The following is a 16,292-nucleotide window of genomic DNA, read 5'->3' on the forward strand; positions in this document are numbered from 1 at the left end:
TGATCTTGTAAAGTATATTCTGTATAGAATTTTTTAATGTGAAATGATGATGTGAAGAAAATGTATATAGGATGAGTTATTTAACATTTTCAGAATTCAATCCATACCAGCCTATCCATGTTTTTTCCATATAGAGACACAGTATATACCGTTAACTTAGTTTACTCTCAGTGATAAAAAATCTGATGTCTTACAAATATTTCTTGTCCAAACATGCCTTTATATGATGTGGATTAGTGTAGTGCTGATTAGAGACTCAGTTTTAACACTAATGACATAGTCATTGGAAAAGACTCTGTTGCTGGGAAAGATTGGCAACAAAAGGAGAAGGGGACAGCAAAGGATGAGATGGTTAGATGGCATCACCAACTCAATGGACATGAATTTGAGCAAACTCCAGGAGATAATGGAGGACACAGGAGATTGGCAAGCTGCAGTCCACAGGGTCACAAAGCATCGGACATAACTGAGCAACTGCATGACAACAACAGTACAGGATTAGACAGAATTATCTTATGTAACTATTGACTTAAACTGCTCAATGCATAAGCAGTTTTATAAGTGTAAATTTTGTTTTAAATGTTCCTTAACATTCACTCTTAAAAAATCAAGAGGTCTTTATTTATATATATATATATATATATACACACACACACACACACACATATATATGTATATGCATACATGTGTATATATTCCCTCATGTATATGGAAACTTCAAAAATGTTGCATATATTTGAACCATATTCTGAGAGTCAAATAAATATTTCCTTTTTATTTCCCATGTGTATTCTGTAATGATTTAACTCAGGCATTTAATATTTTAGCATGTTAATATTCATATCCTTATTGTTTAATTTCATGCAAATATGATACTTAAGAGGATTCAATTCTTATCAAACTTATTCAGTATATTTTCTTAGTATTTAAAATTGTATCATATATCTATACTTTTTTAATATCTATAAAATTGAAGTCTTGGCTGTAGTGTATTCTGTATCATGACAGTCCTTACTCAGTTGTTCAAAATTTTCTGTATTTTCTGTATTCTGTATCATGACAGTCCTTACTCAGTTGTTCTCATTTTCTGTCGTAAATAGTTTAGTCACAAAATAGCATAAATTCTTGGAAAGAATGTAGGATTAACATCATGAAAGTGGTTTGACTTTTTACTAGCAAATAAGTGATTTAAGAAAATAACAATATTTCTTAGCTTTGTTTTCCTAATATGTAATGTGAAGATGATAGTGATATTCCTTGTCTCATATATGAGTGAAGAATTGATATATAGTATTTACATATATTGAGCAATTACTGTCAGTTACTATTCTTTTGTATTATTGTTATACACATTTGTATGTTCATTTTTAGCCAAATATCTAGTGGCTCCAATTGTGGATTCAGTGTGTGAGAGTGAGGCAGACACTTTGCAAGGAAACAATGAGTGTGGGGTGTTAGGGGTAAATGGACAGTACTCTTCTCTGCATACTGAATCCCAAATTGGAAGTCCGAATGCACTGTTCATCTCTGACCATTATTTGTATTTTCAGTAATGGCTTGGTTCCCAGGCATGTTTACCAAAATATAATAAAGCCAAAATGTAGATACCTTAGTTAAATATTCTGGGAATTTAAATACCATTGAGAATATTGTTACAGCAGATTATATACTATACCCAAATATGTCCTGGAAATCTGACCTCTTTCTTACATATGAATTTCCTGTACTATAATAAAGAGCCTTCTAATTTTAAAATTCTCTGGCCAAAAAACAAACAAACAAAAAAAAAAACCCAAAAAAACAAAAAACCCCCCCAGAAACCTCTTTTGTTCCACAAATTACAGATTTGTTAATGTCTGAATACTAACTTTAGAAAATTTAACACAGAAAAATATCACTGGGGCACATTAAGACCTACTTATCTATATGGGTCTGTAAAGAAAAGAAACTGAAATAAACAACTAACAAGTAATATAAAATGTTGGCCAATCTAGTCAAGTTCCTTTTAAGTAATTTGTTTGAATAAATCAAATGGAGAAAGCTTGGCAATATCAGCCTGGTGACAAACAATAGTTAATTTCTTCAATTAATCATCTTGATTATTTGTGCAAAAACCTTGGTTGAGTAACAGCTGCAGAAAGCAATGAAAGATATATAAGTTTTGAGCTCAAATGTTGGTTTATAAATAATGTCATTCAGAACCTACTATGTTTTGTCTTTGTTTTATTTTTTTGGTCATAAAAACAGATCTTCTAAATATGGCATATGTGTGAAGTTTACATACTATTCTTTCTCAACCCATGAAATTTTAAGAGCCCTTTTGGTGCCGGGTGGCATAGGCATTCAGGAGGCAATTGAGTTCTATTGTCAACCATTCCTATGGGGCAGAAAGATGTTGTCCACCAAGAATAGAAGAGAAGGCTGAGAATGAGAGTCCTTGCTAAGAGCAAAAGAGACCTGACTTTCATTGATTGCTTTCCACAAGCTAAAAGAAAGCCAGTGCACAAGGTCCACAAGCCAGAGCATGGGTGAGTGTGAGTAGAGGCATGAATGGGACCGGAATGTTGAATGCAAGGATCACCATCTCCTTCTCCCCATCCTTTTAGTGTTTGCATCAAGCTTATAGTTCTGTATTCTCCAGCAGGTCACCAGCTCATTATAAGGTTATTGTCTTAACTAGAAAATTAATATCTGATACTGAAAAAAAATCAGTGCAGTGATTTTATATGAAATTCCTCTGTTGGGTCATGGCAATAAATATTGCTACCAGTATCCTACTCCAAGCTTACAAAACAATCAAAAATCACTTCCAAGTAGTGATGAAAAATTTTTTCAAAACTGGTCAGGGATTGACTGTAATTTTGCCAATGTTTGGGTAATAATGGTTTCCTCTTTCTAACAACCCTCATTAATGTTTCTCATAGAACTGTTGTTGGTTTCCAGTAATCATGACAATGAATCCTTGAGCAGCTTCAACTTAATTATTCACCCACCTAGAATTTCTACATTTGCATGAGCATAGTATACCAAACTTAATGGAAACTGAATCATAATACCCTGAAAGGTAGCACATACATTCTCAGTCATCAGTCAAGAAGGATTTCCCCACAGACTTCCTGGTTAGCTATTATATATTGCACAATGTTCGTCAAATCTTATAAGGGAGGGATCAGTGGTCATCACTGTCAGATCGAATGCAGGAAATGTTCATCTGGTCAGTGCTTCAGCATATATTTCTTGAGTGACTTTATGACTTAAAGGATTGACTGCATGCTGCAGTATATACTATACTGGTCGTACAGAGGAATAAGCAAAATGAGAAGGTGGGCTCAATCAACAACAAATATAATAACATTTTTGAGAGAATGTTTGTATTAAAGACATTCAGTGGCAATTACAGACATTTGTATACACACACACACATACACATACACATGTACTATTTCAGTCACTGAATAGTCCTTTTTAGCAATTGAAAAAAGATGATCATATCTGTACATAGAAACCTCATGTTCACAACATAAGCAAGAGTAGTTAAATTGCTTAAGTGAACAGGTGAAAAACATCTATCTTAAGTGATGCAAGACAATATAAAAAAGAGTTCTGACAATTCAGAGTCCCATAAGTGTTAAAGCAAAATATTATCTCTAAAATGTGAGAGCATAATGAAGAAATCAAAGTAACAAAGAGATTATAATGGAACAGAAGGAAATGAAGATCAAGCAGTCAGACTCTAGGAGGAAATACTGAAAGCATAAAGAAATGTACAAAAAAAAATTCTAAAATGAAACCAAAATAAATACATTTTTCAGTTGCAAAAATTGGCTGGGACATGATTACTTTTTGAAATATTTATCAAAAAATAAAATAGGATAAGTATAAATATAGACGTTACTAGAAAGGATATGAGAGAGTAAAGGGAAATAACAGAGAGCTAATGCATACATTATGGGATTCATAGACAGAAAAGTGAACAGATAAAAAGGAAACTTGCAGTTATAATTGAAAATACTTTGAATAAAATTCTTAATCTACAATCAATTCTTTGTCTTGGAATTTTATGTAGAATTATTACCAGTATATAAAATTATCTTTTGAAATTCCTTAATAGCAAGGATTCACAATTACACAACCAGGAAGGGAAAAAATAAATAATGTACCAGAGGCAAAGGAGGTATTAAAAATCAGGCTGGATATACTAACCAGTCAGAAAGGTGGTGGTTTCCCAACAGTTAAAGCTACTGTTGACTGACATCAGTAATGCATTTGGTGCTAGAGATTTTTAGTGGAGGAGGTGGGGAGACGCAGGTCTTTTATCACATTATTTATTCTTTAAGCTGCCTCCCCTCACAGTGAGGGAGATTGTAAGGGTCACATTAGGGGACTTCTGCTATTACTCCCTGTGACAAACACGAATCCATGAAATTCTAATTTTGGGAGGTGCAGGCAAGGGTGTTAATGCATTTGTATTTAAAATGTTTTTTTTTTTTTAATTAAGCAATGGTATCTTGAAACCTAGCAGTTTTCATTACTAGATATTAAGTATATTTCCATGAAGACAGCTTAAAACATATCAGTAGCCTTAAATAGCCTTTGCATTGTCAGTCCTATCCATTTGGTTTGATTTTTTTTTTTTCACTTCACTTCACTTTATTTTTTTTCTTTTTTAAAAAAATTATTTATTTTTTAAATATAAATTTATTTATTTTAATTGGAGGTTAATTACTTTACAGTATTGTATTGGTTTTGCCATACATCAACATGAATCTGCCACAGGTGTACACGTGTTCCCCATTCTGAATCCCCCTCCCTCCTCCGTCCCTGTACCATCCCTCTGGGTTGTCTCAGTGCACCAGCCCCAAGCATCCAGTATCATGCATTGAACCTGGACTGGCAATTCGTTTCATATATGATATTATACATGTTTCAATGCCATTCTCCCAAATCATCCCACCCTCTCCCTCTCCCACAGAGTCCAAAAGACTGTTCTATACATCTGTGTCTCTTTTGCTGTCTCACATACAGGGTTATCATTACCATCTTTCTAAATTCCATATATACGTGTTAGTATACTGTATTGGTGTTTTTCTTTCTGTCTTACTTCACTCTGTATAATAGGCTCCAGTTTCATCCATCTCATTAGAACTGATTCAAATGAATTCTTTTTAATGGCTGAGTAATACTTCATTGTGTATATGTACCACTGCTTTCTTATCCATTCATCTGCTGATGGGCATCTAGGTTGCTTCCATGTCCTGGCTATTATAAACAGTGCTGCGATGAACATTGGGGTACATGTGTCTCTTTCAATTCTGGTTTCCTCGGTGTGTATGCCCAGCAGTGGAATTGCTGGGTCATAAGGCAGTTCTATTTCCAGTTTTTTAAGGAATCTCTACACTGTTCTCCATAGTGGCTGTACTAGTTTGCATTCCCACCAACAGTGTAAGAGGGTTCCCTTTTCTCCACACCCTCTCTAGCATTTATTGCTTGTAGACTTTTGGATCGCAGCCATTCTGACTGGTGTGAAATGGTACCTCATTGTGGTTTTGACTTGCATTTCTCTGATAATGAGTGATGGTGAGCATCTTTTCATGTGTTTGTTAGCCATCTGTATGTCTTCTTTGGAGAAATGTCTATTTAGTTCTTTGGCCCGTTTTTTGATTGGGTCGTTTATTTTTCTGGACTTGAGCTGTAGGAGTTGCTTGTATATTTTTGAGATTAGTTGTTTGTCAGTTGCTTCATTTGCTATTATTTTCTCCCATTCTGAAGGCTGTCTTTTCACCTTGCTTATAGTTTCCTTTGTTGTGCAGAAGCTTTTAAGTTTAATTAGGTCCCATTTGTTTATTTTTGCTTTTATTTCCAATATTCTGGGAGGTGGGTCATAGAGGATCCTGCTGTGATGTATGTAGGAGAGTGTTTTGCCTATGTTCTTCACAAGGAGTTTTATAGTTTCTGGTCTTACATTTAGATCTTTAATCCATTTTGAGTTTATTTTTGTGTATGGTGTTAGAAAGTGTTCAAGTTTCACTCTTTTACAAGTGGTTGACCAGTTTTCTCAGCATCACTTGTTAAAGAGATTGTCTTTAATCCATTGTATATTCTTGCCTCCTTTGTCAAAGATAAGGTGTCCATATGTGTGTGGATTTATCTCTGGGCTTTCTATTTTGTTCCATTGATCTATATTTCTGTCTTTGTGCCAGTACCAGACCTATATATATAGAGAAAACTATAAAACACTGGTGAAAGAAATCAAAGACGATATTAATAGATAGAGAAATATACCATGTTCATGGATCAGAAGAATTAATATAGTGAAAATGAGTATACTATCCAAAGCAGTTTATAGATTCAATGCAATTCCTATCAAGCTACCAACGGTATTTTTCACAGAGCTAGAACAAATAATTTCACAATTTGTATGGAAATACAAAAAAAACCTTGAATAAACAAAGCAATCTTGAGAAAGAAGAATGGAACTGGAGGAATCAACCTGCCTGACTTCAGGCTCTACTACAAAGCCACAGTCATCAAGACAGTATGGTTTGATTTGAATTGTTCCTTGTTCAAGAGGAACAAGTCTGTTCCTCTCCCTTTGCAGATTGGAGAGCACTGAATCTGAGGATATCCCCGGATATTTTTCCTCTAGAGTCAGCTTGCTGTAGAAATGTGAGATTTATTTGTATGAATTCTTTTTAACAGATCTCTCACAATATTTAAATACGTATTATTTTAGTTAAACATAATATGATTATGCATCTCTTAATTATATGTAGAAGGATGAAACTGACTTCCCTATGACTGCTTCAATACCAAAAGCTAGTTTATTAATTCGTCAAAATATTCTAGGTCAATTTTATGATGATCATGTAACTGTTGAAACAAGCAAACAAAAATAATATATTTCCATCTTTCTTAGTATCCTAAATACAATTTATCTTTTTAATAGAAATATATGTGATTAAGATCAGTCTGTATGTGGAGATTCATTTCTTAGTGGGCAAGTAAAAGAAGTACTACTGGGCGTGAATTAATGCACATCTTAATATATGTTTGGTGGGCCTGATGATTTTTTGTATCATATACAAATTACATTTAAAAAATTCTTAATGATATGTTTACATAGTCTTCAGAAACTTATTATGTTCAGGAAAATATTCTACCATTTTCTTGTTGTTTTACACTGAAATTCTGTCAGTGTATTTAATAGTAAGACAGTTTGAATTTTTTTATTTTTCAGACTTGAATGAAGCGATAATGTAAATTAGAGAAAGGAGATAAAAATAACCTCTGGATATTCCTCTTGTGTGAGATTTATTCTGGATGAAGCATTAGGATCGTTACTGGAAGCGTATTACTGTAAGTATTTTCAAATGAAAGTAGAATGTTAATTTTTGGCCTTGATAATGTCGAGTGGGGTGCATGTTAACAGATTTAAGAGTAACATATATAGTGTGGGAGCAGTAATGGGGGAATACTCCAGACTGCTGAAACACTGGTGACGAGAGCATAGTAACCTGGAAAGAAAAAAATAATCCTGGATATAGAAGAACTTCATTATAGAACGCATATTTGATGAAAACACAAGTAAAGTGAGGGGCAATATGATCATTTTTTCTTACTTTCTCTTGGTGATCTTTGCCAGAATACATTTAGTAGTGTAAAAATTTTCTGACTAGAAAGTAAGGTATTCATAAAAATATACCGAGAAGAATGATCATGTTACTATGAATAATCAATACATTATTAGATACAGGTTAGAAAAATACAGAATGAAAACTTTTATAAGGCAGGCTGCTTAAATTTTGAATGATATTTGTAAATTTATCAAATGATCAGTAATAATTGCACCAAGTTCAGTTATTAGAATGCTTAATCTGTAGCTAATTTAGTTATCAAAACCTCTTTATTCACAGCATGTGCAATTTAATTATGTAAAACTATTGTATTCATAAAGAATAAAACAAACAGCAACAACAGCAAAAAAAAAAAAAAAAAAAAAACCTTTGTAAAAGCCTTGTAAACTGACCTGAGGGCTTGATTTGGTCATATAACTGAAGAAATACATTTTCCACATAATATTTCACAGCACTCTGCTGTAATTCACGGGTAAGTGCTATTATGATTGGTAAAGAGGTGGAAATGATAGCCATTTGCTGGTGGAATATAGGTGGCAGGTTATTACTCTTAGGTGGCAATGTCTCTGATGGCCCTGTGAATTACACAGCAAAACATAACCTCTGGGGGAAATTCAGGGTGATTGCATTTAGTAGTAAAACCCCCAGACAACTAGGGTTTCTTTAGCTTTTGGAATTATATGCAGCAGTCTCAGATGGTACTCAGAACTCATGAGTAGGAGTTTCGGACAGGTCAGGTCCATGCAAAACAGACAATTACAGATTTTGACACCCATCATTCAGGTTACAAAGAGGGTACAGCAACCTACTCCAGTGTTCTTGCCTGGAGAATCCCATGGACAGAAGAGTCTGGCAGACTACAGTCCATAGAATTGGCCAGAGTCAGACACGACTGAAGTGCCTTAGCCTGCAATAATGTCTTGCCTGTGACAAGATACAAGTTTTGCATTGTGTTATTAATCAGAAAGTATATTCAGATGATGGAAGTTTTTTTTTTTAATACCCTGTAACATCTAATATTTTCTTCCTAAATCTGAGCCTAGAATTTGAGAAATTCTTTGTGAATGAAACAACTTGTATTTCATTAGTTTTTTCCAGAATTACAGAGGTATTATTTCATATATGTGGTGATAACTTAGGTTTTCCACTTCAAAATGTGAACCTTTTATTTGTAGTATTATTTTACCCACCTCCAAGAATTGGGGCACCGGGACTAATTCATATTTTAAATGGGTAAGTAGAGGTTTTAAAATCAGTGTAAGACTTATTTTATTTAGCTGGGTCATAATTTTTATTCTCTCATCTCATAAAAGTTTGTATTCACAGTATAACTGAATAATGGGATTGATTTAAAAACAAATTACCACTCAAAGACAAAAATCAAATTTATTAAATGTGTGACTTGTTCAACTAAAGAAGGGATGTAAAGACAGTCATTTTTAATGTCTTCCATAATATAATTTGTCTAAGTTAGAATCATAGACAAGTTTTCATGAACATAAATATTCCTTTGAAATATAGAGACTACCTTGAATGAAGGTAAATTTATATTGTTGGTGACTAGTGACTGAAAGAAATTTGTAGGCTGCTTTAAAACTATTAATCTTCCTTAAAAATAGCACAGGCCATTTATCAGAACCATATTGTTAAATACAAATTTGCAGAAATAGTATGTATCATTTAAGAATAAGTGATATTTGAAGCCATACAGTTTATTTAACAGACTTAAATTGCCTAAAATAATATTCAGTCTATAAAATTTTCTTTGATCTAATCACTTTATTATTATTTTGCATGTTTATATATATTTTGTATCAATTTTTTATAACCTTGATTATAAGGATAAATATATAGAAGTTCATTTATACCAAGAAGACAACTTTGAAAAAGAAATTCTATTAAGCAAAACGTATTAAGCCCTCTAGTGGTATTAATATATAAAATATTTCATTGTGATATTTGCTTAGTGAAAGCAGGTTTTTGGTGTTTATTTCTTCCTTAAGTACATGTATTTAACTTACCCTAGACATCAGCTGTTTCCATGTTCCTGTTTGCTCTATTTGGCAGATAATTTGTGCCATACTTTAGGTATTTTTTCTAAAAATGAAAATCTTTACTTTAGGATTAAATGACTAGACTTAATGTTGAAGGAATAAGTAGCCTGCTGCTGCTGCTGCTAAGTCGCTTCAGTCGTGTCCGACTCTGTGCGACCCCATAGATGGCAGCCCACCAGGCTCCCCCGTCTCTGGGATTCTCCAGGCAAGAACACTGGATTGGGTTGCCATTTCCTTCTCCAATGCATGAAAGTGAAAAGTGAAAGTGAAGTCGCTCAGTCATAGCCAACTCTTAGCGACTCCATGGACTTCAGCCTACCAGGCTCCTCCGTTCATGGGATTTTCCAAGCAAGAGTACTGGAGTGGTGTGCCATTGCCTTCTCCAAATAAGTAGCCTACTAAGTGATAAACCATATGTTTTGAATCAGTTACTTTTGTCCTTTAGTCTAATGTTAAAAGATATTTGTATTGTTCCATACACATAATGATAATAATATTTTAAGAAAAACTATATTATTTATGAATTTAAGAAAGATTTCCATTTAAATAAACAACATATGAAGGATAAACTATAATTAACTCCTTAGTTCTTACTGAGATCTTTCATACTATTTAAGGTCCAAAGGATATTCATACTTAGTGATGTTTCCAATGATTTTTTTTTTCTTTTCAGATTATGGCTCTTATTATAGAAATTCTATACTTAGAAAGGAGCTTTAGTTGGCAGAGCTACAGAGTGTGTTTCAGTTATTAAGGAACACATTTTAATCTCATGCCAGCAGTATTTGCATTTCTTTCTTAAAGAAAATTTGAAGTGTTAACATTTGACACATTGCTAGAGAAAACTGAGGAACATCATCAGTAGAACTGGAAACATAACATGGACGAACCTAAGATGCAAAGATGAGTCTCAGAGATGACCTATGTTCAGAGGTGAATTCCTTGATTCCCTATCTTTTCCTGTAACTTTATTTTAGATTCAAATGAGCCTAACAGTGTAACCACTAAATGTACTCTGGTAGAAAGTGCTATAGGAGGTTTTTGAAGATCTTCATCACTTCTCAGCTCCATACAGTGCCCTTTACTGTAAAATGAGGACAGTCATAGTCCTGTCTTACCAGTACTTCCGAGGCTGGAGACCTTTCTTCTGGAAATGCGTGCATTGTTACTGCTTCTCACTGAAGAATTCATGCAGTTGGTGCACATGTGGTTGGTCTCCTTTTAACTCTACTTGTGAGAGCCTTGTTCTCAGAAGTGTCCAATTAAAACTGATGTAAAACAAAATGCTAAATCTGACTGATCTACTCTTTCATTCTCTAAGCCTATGGCGATGGAAAGATATGATACATTCTTATATCTTTAGCTTTCACTCTGAAATAAGTTCCTCTAGAAACTTGAAGAAGGAGAAGGCAATGGCAGCCCACTCCAGTACTCTTGCCTGGAAAATCCCATGGATAGGGGAGCCTGGTAGGCTGCAGCCCATGGGGTCTTGAAGCGTTGGACACGACTGAGCGACTTCACTTTCCCTTTTCACTCTTATGCATTGGAGAAGGAAATGGCAACATACTCCAGTGTTCTTGCCTGGAGAATCCCAGGGACGGCAGAGCCTGGTGGGCTGCCGTCTATGGGGTCTCACAGAGTCAGACACGACTGAAGCAACTTAACAGCAGCAGCAGCAGAAACTTGAATAAGTTGATGTTTTATGCTTGTGTGACAAAAACACGTGTATTTACACATCTGCTCTCAGGTTATCCTAATTTTTCCTCCAGTCATTTGTGTTTGGGGTGTCTTCATCACGTTTGATTTAGTGACATCACAGACACAAACTCCAAAAAAGGAACAAAGAAACAGGATATTCTGGAACTTGCATATTTCTGACTCAACCTTTGTCTCTAACTGTGCCCTCAAAGACTTCAGGTCCCCTATAGAATAAGCTGTAACTGCATTACAAAATCTCTATGTCTGCTAATCTGAGAGTATCCTAGGTATAAACCATGGACACCGCAAGGTTATATCCTCCTATAAAATGGAAATATCAAAATATTGTTCTGCTGAATATTCTCCCTTTGTAACCTCCTGGCATCATCCAGCTCTTTCTAAGTTCTTAAGGGATGAGCTGGACTGAGCAGAGCTGCCAGGTGTCTGAACTGTCAGTGAAGACAGTAAGCCAGAGTGAAAGTAATAGTCAAGCCTTTAATCACTTGCTGTAAATATATAAGCAAGAAACTCATTTGGAGAAATCCCTGTCTCTGCCAAAGATCCCAGCTAAGGAGGGCTCCAAACTGGTTTGAAATGTGATGTGTGTAAGAACGAGGTTGTCCAGGGGGCCTGAAACTCCTTCCAGAGACAGTGCACTGGCTGTGCCTGGTGAGGGGTGGGCAGGGGGCTGTGGTCAGGCCTGAAAAAGCATACAGTATGCAGAGGGTTTGGGTCTGAAGTGAAACCCCTCAATGGCTATCATCTTACTTGCTAAGTTTATTTAAGCATGGCCTCTGAACTCAGCTTGAGTTTCAATTAGGGAGTCAGATCCAATAAAATTGGTCTTTTATTTAGAATACTGTCTCAATAGCCTTATCCAATGAATTTCAACATAAAGAGGCTCTGACTCTGCTTGGTGTGAAATGTTAGTGATACTAAGATAAATCTCCCTCCTCAAGGAGTGCCTTTCCACTGGAGAGTTCAGAGAGAAAACATTATTTCTACAAACAGGATTGTAACAACTGCAGCATGCTTAGTCTACACCAGCTTGCTCAAAATGCACTGCTTTACCCTCCCCGCTGCTCACTTACTTGTGTACTATGGTCGTCTTCCAATCTGTGGATGTGAGAACAACGATTAAGTAAGGTTAAGAGAGGTTAAGTAAGCTGTCTGCTGGTAAGTGGTGAAGCTGAGTTCAGAGGCTACGTACTTAAGTCATTGCATTCCGCTTCTACTTGAAAGTATCCCAAGGTTTGAGATATGTGTAAAATGTTAGGGGAGAAGTGAAAAGAGGTACTTGTTTCCTGTGGGAAGTGGTCAAATGAGAATAAATCAAGCAGAGAGCAAAACAGGAGAGGCTGAGAATGCAGACAAGGGCTGGCTGGAGACCAAAGATGAACACTTGGAGGAGGCGAGACAAGACTGTCTCAGTACGCTGTTTTATACTGGGTGTTAGTGAACTAGAGCTCCAGGGAGGGGAGACAAGAAAATGTCCCATGCGGTTTTCATTTTTATTTGATGAATGATGCCTTACACTGAGGTAATAGTATACAGGGAGGTTTTGAGAAAGGTAATCTTTGCTTTGGGAATCTTGAGGATGTGAGAACCCACTGAACTACCAGGTGAAGGGAGTTTGCAGACAGTTTAAGTATGTAAATCACCAGTTGGAGGAGAAATGGGGTCTGGGGAGCTTGGGTCTCCAGTGAGAGCGTGGAGAAAAGGAAACCCCAAAGGCATCAAAGGGAAGGTCGGAGCAGGGCAAGAAAAGTCAGTCAAGACAGCTCTAAAGAGAAAGAAGTGAAGATGAGCCCACTGCGAAAGAGAAAGTTAAGGTCAGAGTTGAACTTCCCTGGGAAGGACTCCCTACTTAATAGGACTCAGGTTGTGCTGATCAGCGGCGCAGAGCGTGAGGCCCACATCAGGAGGGAAGGTCCTGGACAGTCAGTGATGGAGAGGCAGTGGGGAAGGAGGTCATGGGATCAAGGTAGGCTTCCTTACTGCTTTTTGACTCTTGGGTTAGTAGTTGAATGTTTTTTTAATTTCTCTTTTTAATTAGAGTGGGATGAAACTTAGAAAAAAACAGGAGAGAGAGAGAGAGAAGTGAAGATACATGCAAGGGGGAATACAGCTGAAAGCACGTTCCTGCGATCTGTTCTCAGGTTGAGATGCAGGCCTTGGCGTCAGGGCCTGTACCCCTTCCTCCACAGTTCTTTGGCGATGCGCTTTAATCTCTCATAGCTTCAGTTTCCTCCTCATTAACATGTGGATAAAAATAGCATTGATCTAAGAGGGTAATTGTGAAGATTAGGTGTTACAATGCATGAGACAATGATTTACAGGGAGACCTCATGGTCAAGCTTGCTGTTATTGTCAGCCTCAGAAATGCAGGGCTCTATAGATGAGCACATCACAGGAGACGAGAATAAAGGGGAAATGGTTGATATTTCTTGAGGCAAATTTGAAATATGAGACTCAGGGAGATAATGCCATATTGTTTAGTTGACTTAAGCACTTATACCTTTTTAAAAAGAATTACAGAAAACTAAAAGTCAGGACTCCATTTGTCCTAAAATTATAAACATCTGCTCAATTCCAAGATGTTTGGAAATAAAACCTTTAATGTCCTAAAACTCTATACATCTGTTTGGGAAAGTATATATATATAGATAGATAGATAGTGAGGCATATCTTGTTTTTCTGTAGGTGAGCTGGCAATATTATACTACTGAAATATAAAATATAACAAGCGTTCTTTCTTTGGCAAAGGAATTGACTGTTTAATATGGTCCTTTCATTGTTGTTTAATCGCCCAGGTGTGTCCAACTCTTTTTGACCCCACTGACTGAAGCCTGCCAGGTTCCTCTGTCCATGGAATTCTCCAGGCAAGAATACTGGAGTGGGTAGCCATTCCCTTCTCCAGGGGATCTTCCTGACCCAGTGATGATCAAACCCAGGTCTCCTGCATTGCAGGCAGATTCCTTAAGTCTGAGTCACCAGGGAAGCCCTATATGCTCCTTGAAGTGATAAAAAAACCTGTCTAAAACAGTTCTAACATACAAAGAGTAGGAAAACCATCACTATCTCCTTCCATTTAATTACTAAGGAATTTATAAACCCTTTTTGTGAATGATGCTAAATGGATTTAAATATTTTTGAATTATTTCTATTTACAAATACTTGAAGAGTTGCATTTTTTTCTTTCAACTTTGGTTATTTTCTCTGTGGGTGAGTCACATATTTAGATATAACCAAAAGGAATTTATCATGAGTTTGAAAGGGACTAATCAAGCTAGGGAATAAAAAAATAAATTTAAAGTAATAGAACTAATTTTCTTATATATATATTATAAACGGACTTTTTCTTATGGTGTGTGTGTATACTATATATCTTTTATTACGATTTCTATGTGTAATCCTCTTACTTGTACATGAGAACCATTCTGTGCTTTCTTTCATTTAACTTGAACCACTCTTTTTCTGATTCGGGTTAATTTATCCTGCTTTTCTGTTCTTTCAGAAATTGAAAGCTACACATAATCTCAGATGTGCTGAATGGAAACTAAACTTGAGACCCTAATATCAAATCTAAGGATGCCAGTTCCGAAATTTTGTTCTATTTCTGTATGTCCTACTCATGCAGATTTATAAGCTTTTCTGAGAGTAAAGATCTGTTTTTATTCTTAATTGTATATAGTGTTCAGTCTAATGTGATTTCCTCTGTACTCAAAGGTTTCCTATTTTTGCAGAAGCTGGCAGCATATGAATAATTTATACTTTTTGGCACTCGCCTGTTTGGGGCACAACCAGTTTCTTTGGGGAAATGATTTTTAATTAATAAATAGATCACTTTTCATCACCTTCAATGGCATAACTTTTAAGAGACCAGGAAACAAGGCTAGTGACACCTTCTTAGAACTGCCATCCCAAGAAGACCCTATAAGTTAATAAGCAGTGAAAGAATCATCAACTTCCCCCTCTTTCTAAGCTTCTGTTCCCATTTCAGTTTATTTCTGTGTTTTTTTTTTTTCTTTTCTTTTCTTTCTTTACTAAATTCTTTGTTTCTTGATAGTGTTCTTTTTGGTATCAAGGTTCTTCATGTTTATTTACAAAAGGGAAAAATTAATATTAGTGTAATAAACTTCAGTACCATTTAAGCAAACTTATAACACTTATGATAATGTTAAAAGTGGTTGTCCAGTCTTGGGGGAAAAAGGGATGGATTTTAATTTGCTACTTTTTTGTGTCGGTGCAGTTTTATAAGGAAGTTTATGCATATAACCCTCAGTGGTACTAAAACATAGTAAGTCAAATTCTGATCATTTCTTTTGTCAAAGATACATGATCTTAACTCATGAGTCACTGTTACATATAAGTATAATGTGGGGGAAAAATGAAAACACATTATGAGGATTTTTTTTGCCAATTTGTATAATTTTTCAGTTAAGCAGTCATAAATCAAGGAATATTATAGTTTTTGAGGATCATTAAAGAGACATTATACATCAGAATAGTGAAGTTGTCAGCATAATGAAATGATGAATGCCTGCAACTCTCTGTATGTAAATGATGTGAAACAGATTCAGGGTGTTACAAAGGAGAATAACAATCTCCCTGACAGTCCCCTGCAGGTACTGTTGCTGGATGCCAGTGACAGATGTTAAATGCAGACCCCCCCCAATGGCAAGCACTTATTAGCACTCAGTGGAAACTGGCAATATGAAATAAGACAAATAGCAGATAATATCATTTTAAATAAATTTGTTCAGGTAGGTGTGTGAGTCCTTTTTTAATGACCAAGGCCATATCCTAAATTAAAGGAAACATGCTAGAAAATACAATTGTTATTTTGAAAACTAGGATGTGAACACATATGTGTGTGTCTATATAATATATATATATATATATA

General features: G+C 35.5%; 1 long non-coding RNA gene across 1 annotated transcript in view; it reads right to left on the reverse strand.

The window, feature by feature from the left end:
- The window catches only part of LOC147343537 (uncharacterized), a 29,340-nt gene extending 16,227 nt beyond the window's left edge, over positions 1-13,113 (reverse strand). The window contains exon 1 of the long non-coding RNA XR_015156094.1: positions 12,478-13,113. This is a non-coding gene — a long non-coding RNA (uncharacterized LOC147343537). The remainder of the gene's footprint in view (positions 1-12,477) is intronic.
- Between the last annotated feature and the right edge of the window lie 3,179 nt (positions 13,114-16,292).

Source organism: Bos grunniens, chromosome 27, assembly GCF_055505025.1.
Source record: "Bos grunniens cultivar Pamir isolate PY7600 chromosome 27, Bosgru_T2T1.0, whole genome shotgun sequence".
Taxonomy (NCBI): domain Eukaryota; kingdom Metazoa; phylum Chordata; class Mammalia; order Artiodactyla; family Bovidae; genus Bos; species Bos grunniens.